Source organism: Balaenoptera physalus, assembly GCF_965194825.1.
Source record: "Balaenoptera physalus genome assembly, chromosome: 15".
Lineage (NCBI taxonomy): Eukaryota > Metazoa > Chordata > Mammalia > Artiodactyla > Balaenopteridae > Balaenoptera > Balaenoptera physalus.
Genome location: NC_138894.1, coordinates 9,464,367 through 9,478,729, shown reverse-complemented (window position 1 = coordinate 9,478,729; position 14,363 = coordinate 9,464,367). Strand labels below are relative to the sequence as shown.

General features: G+C 40.1%; 1 protein-coding gene across 4 annotated transcripts in view; it reads right to left on the bottom strand.

The window, feature by feature from the left end:
• Positions 1-14,363, bottom strand: part of AFF3 (ALF transcription elongation factor 3) — a 557,646-nt gene that overhangs the window by 107,273 nt on the left and 436,010 nt on the right. The window lies entirely within an intron of this gene.

Genomic DNA, 14,363 nt, shown 5'->3' with positions numbered 1-14,363 from the left:
TCACTTTTTTCCTTGTGGCATTTTTCAGTAAAAGCTTCTATGGAGGTACTATATAAGGAACTATTTTACTCTATGTGACCCCTGCTGGGCAGGTGGTAAATTACTAATCTTTCTTCTCCTCTCTCTGCCTCCTTCCCCCCTCCTTACTCTCTCCCCTAAATTGCCAGCTCACCATTCTCACTTCCTCCTCTGACTTCTAGATCTATTCTTCTATCATTAGCTCCTTGCCTTTGCTTAGATAAATCAATTTCCTGTACTCCTCTCCTTTTATTACCTATAAGCCTAAAAAAAGTTCCAGCAATGTAAATAAAGAACATTTCTGGGGAGAAGGGGAAGAGGAGGGAGGGGGGAAGATGTTAAAATGTACAGCTTAATGGTTTTACACTAATATCTATTTATTGTAATATAAAATACTTTCTTTTTTAAATTGAAGTATAGGTGATTTACAACATTGTGTTAGTTTCAGGTGCACAGCAAAGTGATTCAGCCATATATGTATATATAAATATATACACACATGTATATATATATTTTTCAGATTCCTTTTCATTATAGGTTATTACAAGATATTGAATATAGTTCCCTGTGCTATACAGTATATCCTTGTTGTTCATCTATTTAATTTTATTTTTTTTAATTAATTAATTTTATTTTTGGCTGCGTTGGGTCTTCATTGCTGCGCGCGGGCTTTCTCTAGTTGCAGTGAGCGGGGGCTCCTCTTCGTTGCGGTGCGTGGGCTTCTCACTGCAGTGGCTTCTCGTTGCGGAGCACGGGGTCTAGGCACGCGGGCTTCACTAGTTGTGGCACGTGGGCTCTAGAGCGCAGGCTCAGTAGTTGTGGCACGTGGGCTTAGTTGCTCCGTGGCATGTGGGATCTTCCTGGACCAGGGCTCGAACCTGTGTCCCCTGCATTGGCAGGCGGATTCTTAACCACTGTGCCACCAGGGAAGCCCATCTATTTTACACATAGTGGTGAGTATCTGTTAATCCCATACGACTAATTTCTCTTTCCCCCCTTACTCTTTGGTAACCACAGGATTGTTTCCTATGTTTGTGAGTCTGTTTCTGTTTTGTAAATAACTCATTCGTATTATTTTTTAGATTCCACATATAAATGATATCATATAATATTTGTCTTTGTCTGATTTACTTCACTCAGTATGATAATCTCTAGGTCCATTCATGTTGCTGCAAATGGCGTTATTTCAGTCTTTTTTATGTCTGAGTAGTATTCCATTGTATATATGTACCACATCGTCTTTATCCATTCATGTACTGATGGACACTTAGGTTGCTTCCATGTCTTGGCTGTTGTAAATAGTGTTGCTATGAACATTGGGGAGAATATATCTTTTCGAATTAAGAGTTTTCACCTTTTCCAGATATATGTTCAGGAGTGGGATTGCTGGATATATGGTAACTCTATTTTTAGTTTTTTAAGGAACCTCCATATTGTTCTCCATAGTGGTTACACCGATGTACATTCCCACCAACAGTGTAGGATGGTTCCCTTTTCTCCACACCCTCTTCAGCATTTATTATTTGTAGATTTTTTAATGATGGTCATTCTGACCAGGGTAAGGTGAGCTGATACCTCATTGTAGTTTTGACTTTCATTTCTCTCATAATGAGCGACGATGAGCATCTTTTCATGGGCCTCTTGGCCATCTGTATGTGTTCTTTGGAGAAATGTCTATTTAGATCTTCTGCCCATGTTTTGATTGGGTGGTTTGTTTTTAAAATATTTTCTATTAATCTACTTTAGCATTTTTGTCTACTGACATTAAGATATTGGAACAGAGGTTTAGTGAAGTTGGCTTGCTCATGGTCAGAGTCGGTAAGTAAGGGAACCAGGCCAGTGAGGTACCACAGAGAACCCCAGTCCTGCCTCTGCCGGATTGTGGACTATTCAGGGCAGAGACTGAAGGGAAGGGGACCAGATACATTTTGGATTCTGCCAATCCCAGCCAAGACGACTGATGGGATACTGAGCAGACGTAAACAGACACGGGGGCAAGCTTCCTCTGGGTATGCTAATGCAGAAGCAGCAAGGAGTCGTCTCTTAGATGTCTGCAAAGAAGACAGGACGGCTTTAGGTTTTTGAGACTAATCTTGATTCCTCAAGCGGTTTATAGGCAGAAGCATATGGGTCATTTAGAGCTTGCCCGAAACTCCCGGGGAAGAATTCTTTTTACCTCCAGGGCTCACTATGATGGGACTACACATGTAAAGGAAGTGCCTGCCTGAGTCAGGTCTGGTGCTGTTGGATGAAGGTGAAAGATCCAAGGTCGGCTGTCAACTCTCAGATCTGTGAGAATGGCAGCAGCTTTTGGATTCTGGGACAGAGCGCTGGCAAGGCAGTAACACCTTCCATGTGAATGAGTCCGTGTGTGTGCGCGCGCGCCTGTGCGTGTGTGTGCGTGCACGTGCTTGTCAACTTCACGTTGCAAGCAAGCAAGAAGAACCAACTAATGATAGCTGAGCTGCCTGGAGACACGCTACAGGTAGTGCATGGATTGCAATTCCTGGTTCTTGGGAATGGGAGGCTAAAGTTGGAGCGTGCAGGGTGATGCAATCCAGGCCCCGCAGCTTCTACGTGGCTGCCTGGCTTTCTGGCCTGCTCCTCAGGGCTTTGGTCAGCCATACACTCCTGCAACTCTTCTTACAGTGCTATTTCAGTACAGGCCAGACTCTGAGCACAGCCAAGATGATGATGGCCCAGTAATAACTCTTATCTTTGGCAGAGCAGGTGGACACGGGGATTGCTCACTCCCCACTTTGGTGGGTTTGCCGAATGCCTTTTGGAGCTTTTAATAGAATCCTTACTTTACCTTCATACGATGCTTTGGTGGAGTCCCATTTACTTTTTCTTTCTTTCTTTTTTTTTAAATTCCAGCAGTTTATTAGGTTAGCGGTTGGTTTAATTCAGCAGCTAAATAGATGTTATCCAGAGACCCGCTTTGTTCTGTGTTTACATTGTCAACATTACTGCCTCAGTAGGTGGTTGGTTCTTACTAATGCAACCAGAGCCCAGGTTGTGGAATACAAATGTTACTTTGTTTTTGCTTGAAGACAAGATGCAAGTAACATAACTATTTTGATAGTTTTGTTAAAATGATGCAACCTGTGCATGAAGAACCAAAATCTAAGTCTGGCTTTCTGTTTTCGCAAAACATCTCTTTTAGTCAGACAAAGTAGCAATATTTGAAGGTAAAAATAGGTTTGTCATGGTTAGGTAAGAGTCTCATAATTGCAGTTTGCAAACCAATTATATAACATAAGAGAAAAGCTGAAGCAATACTGATTGTTTTATTATTGGTATTAGGATTTTCACCTCTCAAGTGACCACTGCTTGATGGTTTATACCTGAAAATGTTTTCACATATAACATGTAATCACACCCTCTTCCTTCAACTGCCTTGGACTTCTAAGAATGAAGTCCAGGTAGAAAGGAGAGGTACCCAGAAACATGTTGCTGAATCAGATCTCCACAGAGAGAGATTCTGGCTAACCCACACTCTAGCACTTTTCTATGTGAAGAGGACCATGTCTGGTGACATTTCAGAAACCGTCTGGTCTACTTCTTTGTTTTTTTTTCTTCTTGGCTGCACCGCGTGGCATGCAAGATCTTAATTCTGTGACCAGGGATCGAACCCATGCCCCTTGTGGTGGAAGCGCGGAGTCTTAACCACTGGACCACCAGGAAAGTCCCTGGTCTGCTTCTTGTTTCACTCGGCACAACTTGCTGGCTAAAGATCTGGTCAGGATGGAACTGCAAGTGCCCAGGGGCACTGAATTCCTGCAAATGATTTTGCTCCAGTAGAAACAAGAGGTTAAGATAGTCTCCTGAGAAAATCTGTGCTTCTGAGATAACCGGCCCCACTTGGAGAAGATTTGGAAAAACACAAACACAAACAAAACTTTCCGAGTGCATATCTGGACCAGACACCTGAATGACTGCAGGTAAATCCTTTCCTATATGAAAGCCCCCAAGCCTGGATATGAGTGATAGCACAGACTCCAAGGAGCATCCAGTCTTGAATGGTTACAATTCTGCAAAAGCTATTGATGAAAAAAACCCCATAAAAGTCACAGGACAAAGGGCTATTCCTCTGAGTTAAATAGCAGTGTCCTCCGGAGGGAGATTTCCACTTCCTCTGCCAACCAGCAACCCGGCTGGCAGTTGTATTTGAGAAGAGCATGCCTATCCAATAATGGTACATGGCCCTTCTTCTGTTTTCTGAATGGAGTCTATTTTGGTGGTACTGATATGCACCGTTAAAAAAGCTTGGCTTAGTTTCCAGAATGTAGCTTCCTCTGAATTCTTCAACTTAACAAAGCCATGATTCTCCGTTTTTGTGTTAATTGCATGTTTGCCCAAATTTAGTGGATCATCTCTTAATTTTTATGTAATATTGTCATTTTCCAGATATCCACTGAGGGTCCTCAGATTGAAATTAGTCACATCCTATGATCCAAGCTGGGTGGAAACAACTAAACCTCCATCAATCTCAGGTCCCCAGAGGAGGTCTGAGACAAAAAGTGAGGAGATGGGGTTGTGAGCCGTTGTATATCTGTGCTCTGTGACATTTAGGTTTGCTGACCATTTCAATTTTGGAAATGACAGTTGATTAACATAAAAAAAGACAACTACTTTTTTGTGTATCTCCATGAATGCTTGTGCTTCTCACAAATGTTTATAAAGAGTGGCATGATGTAATAAAACTGGCCTTCTTAAAAGAGTTTTGCATTTGCCTCTGGTGACAGTAAAATTTTATTTATAAAATATTACTTAAGTAAGCTTTAGGGCTGTTAAACAAACAAATAAACAAAGAGACAAAAACCTCCTGTTGAACATTCGTGTTTCACTGACTGTGCCTGAAGGTTTGAATTATGATTACTTCACATACAGATGCCAAAGATCTGATAGTTTTCAATGAGCGTTACTGTGCTGTTTCCATATTAGAAAGAAACCAACTTGTCAGTATAATTAAACTGGATAGGTAGCTTAGGTTCAACATTAATGCAGGACTAAAAATTAAAACAAACATAAACTCTTTTTTTTTCTATTTTTGCTGTTAGGTTTAATATATGTAATATATACTTTTTTGTATAGTCATTGAGAACAGGGCATTTCCCAGCATTTAAAAAGTACTTTACATTTTTGAGGTTAAATTATCATAATGAATATTACGAATGTGTAATTCATCAAGACCAACAAAGCCAGCGTCTTGCACAATATTTTACATTTAGTAGGCACACAAGATTCTTCTCAGAATGACTACTTTGGAAAAATGTTTTAGCTCTTGTTGGCTACAAATCCCATCTACGATATAGTTCATTTCTAATGTAGGAGAAACTTGATTTTGGAGCTCACCCCTCAAACCTGGTCCTGATTACTGCTTCAACTCCTGTTTATATAATTCTACACAATTTTGGCAGGATTCAAGAGCACATACCAGGGTGTTGGCTTTTATGAATCTCCTGGGATGTGAATGTCAAGCTGACTGGATGAACTCTGGCCACAAATCCCAGACAAGCACAATGACTCTATTTATTCAGACTTGGCCGCCTGAATGCAGATTGACTCTGTGGGTAATAAATTTTCACAGGCCAAGAACTTCAGCATCAACCAAGCTGATTCCGAGAAGAAAAATACACCCAGGGAAGTGGAGCTGGGCTGCAAAAATCTCCTATATTTTTATTTCACATCTGCATATCATTCAGCTAATACATCTGGTGACGGATGGACACGCACTGCTGATGGCTTCAGAGGTTCTTCTGAAAAGCTCTGCTTTCTGTTATGCAATTGTCATATTCAAAAGGAACAAGGAAAAAAATGAACAGCGGCCATTACAATTGGCAATCTGCTTTTAATATTACACCCAGAGCTGATGTTACTTATGCAGTGACCTCTATGGTCAACAGCAGAAAACTGAGATGGGAATGTTCCTTGTGCTTCTTCTTAAGAAACCAACGTTAACAAAAGGCAGTTAAGAACTGCAATTCAGTGCTCAGAGCAATCTCACCACCTATAATCCTGACACCTTGATGAGCGAAGCTTTAGAGTCACTCTAAGAGGACCGAGATTCTTTTTGAGAGACATGATTAGTACTCCGTGCATTAAGAATAAGAAAAGAAGTGGCTCTTTAACTTGCAGATTTATGCTAATTACCTGGATATCTATTAAATGAATTGTGTGCTCTCCAAATATTGATTGGGGATTAAAAGGTAACTTTTCTTCATTGTGAGAAGTAAATGATGCCAGTAGGAAAATTTCCCTCTACAGATTATATCCCATGATCACTGCCTGTAAAATTAAAACTGTCAGTTTAAGTGGATAAACCATGCTCATTTAAAGAGAAAAATGTAGTTATATAATTAAAATGAAAAGACTGCCTAATATGTGTGGATAATGTAATTACTGGAAGCTGCAGGCACATACACAGACATTCAGCTTGGATCCCTGCTCCTTACTTCCCGGCGCTTATGTATCTGTCATCTCTGCAAGACTGTGTGCAGTTGACACGATCTTAGCTGCTCCTTGTTGAGTGTCTTATTCACGTGGCCCTGTCCTCATGCCTTAGCTGTAATCATTTCATCTAGATATTTGCTGTGTCCAACCTCCCAAGCTTACCCTCCTCACTTGAGAGGCAGAACTCATTTTTTTTTTAAATAACCTTAAATCTGCCTTTTATTTATTTATTTAATTTTTTTGGCTGCGCCAGGTGGCATGCGGGATCTTAGTATCCCGACCAGGGATCCAACCCGTGCCCCCTGCAGTGGAAGCATGGCGACTTACCACTGGGCCGCCAGTGAAGTCCCAGAACTTTTTTTTTTTTTTTTTACTAAATGGGAAGATAGGCAATATAATTCATTTCTCCCTTCCAAATCCATTTTAAAAATGGCTGAGTACTTAGTACCTTCAGGAATCATTTTGTCTTAAATCGTCTAACTCCTTCACTTTCTTCCAAAGAAACACTGGCGTCTAGAATTGTCAAAACCAAGAGCCACGGGTTTTAACCGGAGATCAAACAAACTGCCACACATATCTTGTGTCCTTCCTTCATTTACTCAGACACAAAATCTGATTCTCAAATCATTTGTCCTGTTTCTAGTTTGAACCTCATCAAGTATGAAAATTATAGGAGCAAACATGAGAATACGACTCCATTTCCATGAAACCTCCACATTTTCTAAACCTGGTCACAATCCTAGCTCTAGAGGTGACAGTCAAAATGCTACAGTTTTTGAAAGGGAAGGATGTGAAGAAATGCACTCTCTTGGTTTTGGAAGCTTCTGTTTGAGATAACTTCTGGAAAGTTATAACCTCAATATGGCTTGGCATGAAGCATATTTAAGTAGTGACTATTGACATTTCTACAGAGATTGGATAAATGCTTTTCTCCTAAATAGGTAGGTGATTTGTGTATTTATCTACAGACAATTTTTGTCCTTGGGTCTATGTTTTTTTCTTCTTTGTCAACACTTTTGATCTTTGGATAGGACTAATTTGAAAAAAAATCACAGTGTTTAATAAAAAAAAAAAAAAAAAAAGGGAGACCCAGAGTCATCTTTGATACTGGACAACAGACAGCAGGAAATACTCCCAATTCAACAACATTATGCATCATTCATGCATCCATTCAGCAAGTATCCAGCACCTCTGCTGTGCCAGATACAGTTCCTGCCCTCAGGAAATTTCCAGTCTGGTTGGTTGAGATACTTAAAAAAGTAAACGTGGGGCTTCCCTGCTGGCGCAGTGGTTGAGAGTCTGCCTGCCAGTGCAGGGGACACGGGTTCGAGCCCTGGTCTGGGAGGATCCCACATGCCGCGGAGCGCCTGGGCCCGTGGGCCACAATTACTGAGCATGCGCATCTGGAGCCTGTGCTCCGCAACAAGAGAGGCCGCAATAGTGAGGGGCCCACGCACCGTGATGAAGAGTGGCCCCCGCTTGCCACAACTAGAGAAAGCCCTCGCACAGAAACGAAGACACAACACAGCCATAAAAAAATAAATTAAAAAGGTAAACGTACTACACAACTAAAATTATGATGAGACCTAAGAAGAAAGGTTAGGTTATTGTGACACGGACTAACTGGGGGTCCAAGTTAGATAACTGGAGACTCCCTGATGAAGTGAAATTTATGCTGCACCTCCAAGATGAGTAGGTATTAATGGGGCAAAAATCAGGGGAGAGAGGCCTATGGAGGCCCTGAGGCAGCTGAGTTTGGCTTGTTGGAGGAGCTGAAAGAAGACCCATGGGGTGGAAGTACCATGAACCATGTCAGTGCGAAGTGAAGGGGAAACCTTGAGTGAAGCCAGCTGTGTAGGGTACTGTCGGCCACACTACAGGCTCTGGATTGTACCCCAAGTGAAATGGAAACCCATTTAAGACTTTAGACCAAGGAATGACTTGATCTGATTTTGATGCTCTGACTTGATCATTTTCAAAAGATCCCTGTGAGGAAGTTGTATTATAGAGGGGGGAAAAGAGAAATATGCTGATTTCTACTGGACTGGTTTAGACTAGCCAGGATGGAAAGAGGTGGATAGACTAATATTTGTGAATTTATAAGGCTTAGAGATAAAATTAACATTTGAGTGAGGAATAGGGAGTCGTCAAGGATAAGCCCGATGTTTCTAGACTTTAACAACTGGGCACCTGGCAGTTCTAGGTTTAGTAATGGTAACAGTCACAAAAGGAACATATTTGTGTGTGGATAGGTAGAGGGGTGGCAAAGACCAGAACTCCAGTTTGGCACAAATTGGATTTGAAATGCTTGTGAGACATCCAAGTGGAAAAGTCAAATAAGTCTGTGGTTAAGAAGAGAGTTCTGAGCTGAGGATATAATTTTAGAAATTGTAAGTATATAAAAATTGAAGGTCATGGGAATTGATGAGATCATCCAGAGAGAGACAGAGAGACAGATAGAGAGACAGAGAGGACGTGGAGAAGAAAAATCAGAAATGCTAAAAGATTCCAACATTCAAGACTGGCTGCAGGAGGAGCAGTCAGCAAAGGAGTCTGAGAAGACACAGCCAGAGGGGCAAGAAACAAACCAGGAGGGTAATGGTATTCGACAACTCAATAAAAGTGGGGTAATTAACAGTTTTCAATGCTGTAACTCTTCTGGTGAGACAAAGGACTGAAAAGAGCCTGGTACATGTGCTCTGCAGACCCACTGCGGTCACTGGTGACCCAGTGAGTGGTTCTGGTGGAGAGGAGGGGCAGAAAAGAGTCAAAGGAGTAAGTCCCCAAGTAACTGAGAGGAAATGGGACAAACTTTTGATAAGAGGAAGGCAGTGTCCTCTTGTAATAGGGGGGAAGGGAGACGATGAGTGAAGACAAAGGTAGTTGCGTGCATCTGGTTACAGGAAGATGAGGCTTCCCTGTTAGATGCCAGTCAGCATGGTACGCAATAGGGAAGTAAAGATGAATAAGACACAGCATCAGATTCAGGTCACTCACTCAAGAAATCAGGAAGACAGATAACTAAATCTCATATTATCCACATATTATCAATTCTGTGATGGAGGTAGTTATAGGATACTCAGGGAGAAAACTCATAAAATGCCATCACCAGTGAACTGCTGTGAGTTATATATATATAATGCAATACCAGAAATGCCACTAAAAAAAGCTATACAAAGAGATACACTCAAAAATACTATAGATAAACAGAAATGAAATTCTACAAAATGTTCAAGGAAGCTACAGGAATTCAGGAAAAAGAAAACAGAAAAATGAAAAAACAAAGAGAACAAACAGAAGATGAAAAATAAAGTGGTTGACTTAAGCCCTAACATAATTATCATTAATGTAACATTACATTAATATTAGTTGATCAGTTTAATTATCAACTAATAATTACATTAAATGTAAATGGTCCAAATACATCAATTAAAAGATAGAAATTGGCAAAGTGGATATGCTGTCTGTAAGAAACTCACTTCAAATATAGGTAGGGTGAAAGTAAAAGAATGTGGAAAAAGTTATATTATGCAAACATTAATGAAAAGAAACTAACAGTGGCTACACTGATATAGGATAAAGTAGACTTCAGAGCAAAGAAGATTACCAGAGTGGAACATACATAATTATAAAAGGTCAATCCGCCAAGAAGACGTAGCAATCCCAAATGTGTGTGCACAAAATAACAGCTGTAAAATATGTGAAGCAAAAACTGATAGAATGGAAAGGACAAATAGACAAATCCACAATTACAGTTGGAGACTTCAATACTCCTCTCCCAACAATCGATAGAGCAACTAGACAGAAAGTCAGCAAGGATATAGAGTATCTCAACAACAACATCAACCAACAGGTTCTAACTGACATTTATAGAACACTCCACCCAACATCAGCAGAATACACATAAAACATATACCAACATAGATCATATCTTGGGCCATAAAAAATACTCAATGCATTTATAAAAATGGAAATCATACAGGATGTGTACTTAGACCACAATGGAACCAAACTAGAAATCAATACAAGTAAGATCACAGGGAATCTTGAAACACTTGAAAATAAAACAACACACTTCTAAAAGCATCAAAGAGGATGACGTCTCACTGAACTGAATGACAATGAAAATACAACATACAAAAATTTGTGAGATGTGGCTACAGCAGTGATGAGAGTGAAATGTATAGCACTAAATGCTTATATTATAAAAGAGGAATGGGCACATACCCTGAGAAAACCATAATTCAAAAAGATTCATGTACCACAATGTTCACTGCAGCTCTATTTACAATAGCCAGGACATGGAAGCAACCTAAGTGTCCGTCGACAGATGAATGGATAAAGAAGATGTGGCACATATATACAATGGAATATTACTCAGCCATAAAAGGAAACGAAATTGAGTTATTTGTAGTGAGGTGGATGGACCTAGAGTCTGTCATACAGAGTGAAGTAAGTCAGAAAGAGAAAAATAAATACCGTATGCTAACATATATATATGGAATCTAAAAAAAAAAAAAAATGTCATGAAGAACCTAGGGTCAGGACAGGAATAAAGACGCAGACCTACTAGAGAATGGACTTGAGGACACGGGGAGGGGGAAGGGTAAGCTGGGACAAAGTGAGAGTGTGGCATGGACATATATATACTACCAAATGTCAAATAGATAGCTAGTGGGAAGCAGCCGCATAGCACAGGGAGATCAACTCGGTGCTTTGTGACCACCTAAAGGGGTGGGATAGGGAGGGTGGGAGGGAGGGAGACACAAGAGGGAAGAGATATGGGGATATATGTATATGTATAGCTGATTCACTAACAAAGTGTTATACAGCAGAAACTAACACACCATTGTAAAGCAATTATACTCCAATAAAGATGTTAAAAAAAAAGAAATCAAAATAAATCAGTTTTCAAAAGTAAAAAAAAAAAAATAAAAGAGGACAAATCTCAGATCAGTAATCTAAGCTCCCTCAAGAAACTAGAAAAAAAAAGAACAAAATGAACCCAAAGCAAGCAGGAGAAGGGAAATAATAAAGATATCAATGAAACTGAAAAAAGAAAAACTGACAGAGACTATCAATGAAACAAAAAGCTAGTTCTTTGAAAAGAGCAATAAAATTGATAAACCTCTAGTAAGACTGACAAAGAAAAAAAGAAGATCTGTATCAAGAATGAAACGGGGGCTATCACTATAGATCCAGACATCAAAAGGACAATGAAGGAACACAACTCTACACATATGACAACGTAAATGACGTGATGAATTAATTACTTGAAGAGCACGTACTACCATAACCTACCCAATGTGAAATAATCTGAATAGTCCTTTAACAATTAAGGAAATAGAATTTGTAAGTTTCTAAAAGTCTCCAGGCCCACATGGCTTCCCTGGAAAATTCTGACAAACATTTAAAGAAGAATTAACATTAATGTTATACAATCTCTTCAAGAAAGAGAAGAGCAAGGAACACTTCGCAATTCACATAATAATAATAATAATAATGTGAATAATAATAATATAATAATATTATATATAACAATAATAATAATAATGTGAATAATAATTCACATTATTTGTCCTAATGTCAAAACCAGACAAAGATGATACAAAGAAAGAAACCTTAGGAACAATATTCCTCATGAATATAAAAAGACAAGCATGTGAGGAAAATGTAGAGCAATGGGAATTCTCTTATATTGCTGGTGGGAGTGTCAGAAGGTACAACCATTTTGGGAAAAGGGTTTGGGATAGTCTACTCAAATTGAACATCCTATAGCACTTCTACTCTTGGGGCCAGACCAATAGGAATGTTCCCATACACTCCCCAAAGACCTGTACAAGTACGTTAGTAACAGCACTATTCCAATAGCCCTAAACACCCTCGCGTCCGTCGGCAGTAGGACAGGTAAGCAAATTACAGTATACGCACATAATGGAATAGGATCAAGCAATGGAAATGAATAAACCTCACTTACATGCAATATCATGCGTGAGTCTCACAAACAAAATGCTGAGCGACAGGAGCCAGACACAGCAGCGTGCACGCATGATCCTATTGATGTAACTACGCTTCAAAGACAAGCACAATTACCCTACGGTGTTAGAGATCAGGAGAGTGGTTATTCTTTTGGAGGAGGCTGCCCCGAAGGGGATGTGGGAGACCCAAGAGGCTGGTCATGTCTGTGTCTTGATCTGGGTGCTGGCTACATGGGTGAGTGTGGCTTATGAATATTCATCAAGTTGTATTCTTAGGTAACGTGTAACTTTTCTCTATGCCTGGTGTATTCCATTGTAAGTTGACTAATAAAGAAGAAAAAAGCCCGCTGGATCTGGTGACATGAAGATTGTGGGTGAGCACAAGTTGTGAGGAAGTGGCAGGCTGCAGGGATCTAACGTTAATTCCAATTTTACAAATGGCGACACCAGAGCACAGAGCAGTTCAGTGACTGGGTCAAGGTTGCAGAGCTACTGGGTAGCAGAGCAGGGATTTGAACCCAGGGAGCAGGGCTGCTGAGCTGGTGCTCACTCACTAAACTAGCCTGTCTCTTATTTTGAGAGCACAAAGACAATGATAAAGGAACATCAAGACAGGAATATGCAAGTGCATGAGTGTATGAGGCTACTTTAGGAAGAGCAAACAGGTGTAGCAACTCGATGCTCTTGTGGATGTTCCTTTATCACAGTGGCTACACAGGCTGGTGACCGATAGTCACAAAGACAACCAGGTGTCATGTTAGAAAAGGACAAGGACTTTAGTACACTACATTTATTGAGGCAGGGAAATATACAGTACATTTTTGAAAGATTTTGGGTTAAGGGACAGACTCTCATTATATCTGAAAAAATAATTTACGTTAGATGCTTAATTATCTCTCAATGCCAGAGAAATGCAGAGCGTGTATGTGTGCTGTGTATATGCACAGGCTCCGCTCTTTTGGGGTGCAATCATATTTTGGTCTTGAAGAGAAGAAAAATTCTATGTCATTAGTGTTTTTTAAAAGCATGGGATTTACGATTTTGTGATTAGGTCAGGGTATATATAGGATATATAAAGGATAACTTAATATAATCAGTGTTAGAGCAATCACTAAACTGCCACATACAAAACCACTCTCTGGAGTCTTAATTACAAGGGAGGATTAGGGTATGAAAGTCACTCATTCTGCCAGCTGCTTTCATTGTAAAAGACAGGAAGGTGTACATACGTGTGGACCGAAAGCAAGAAGGATGTGACTGGTAGATTCACAGTACAATATTTTCCACAGCTACAGACTGAAAAGGAGTAGTTAATGAAGCAAAATGAGTAAACTAAAGGTTCTCACTGCCTTAGAGAATGTGTCTAGTTCATCCTTGATAACTAATTTTTTTAAATTGTGTTTTCAGTGGAAACATTTCCTGGAGATAATTCAGGAAATTCTTTCCAAATTAAGAAAGTCTCGCTGAATGAAACAGTCTGTAAATCCCTTTTCCAGTATCAAGTGTACACACTCTACATGTTTGCTGTGACTTAATCCACAGCAAACATACGTCCAATCCTATCTGGACCTCCACTGGGGAAAAAAAACACAAGAGATGAAATCATTTGCTTGTAGACACAAAGACGAGGAACCAACATGAGGGGTGAAATTGTTCCCCAGATCTGCCAAGATTGCTGGGTTGTGGATGTCTGACGGGCCTGCTTCATGCACCTAGAAACAGATCAATCAATCTCTAAAAAATCCCGAGTGGCCCTCCTTGCTCAAACTTTCTTCACTTGGGCTTTTCTCAGCTGGCCAATCTAGTTTCAAACCTTCTCTTACAAGGTGAGCAAGCTTTTCTGTGATCTCACAGTCATATCTGGCTCAGATGCTCTTCCTGGAAATTTCCTTTGATCTCACCTCTGCATGC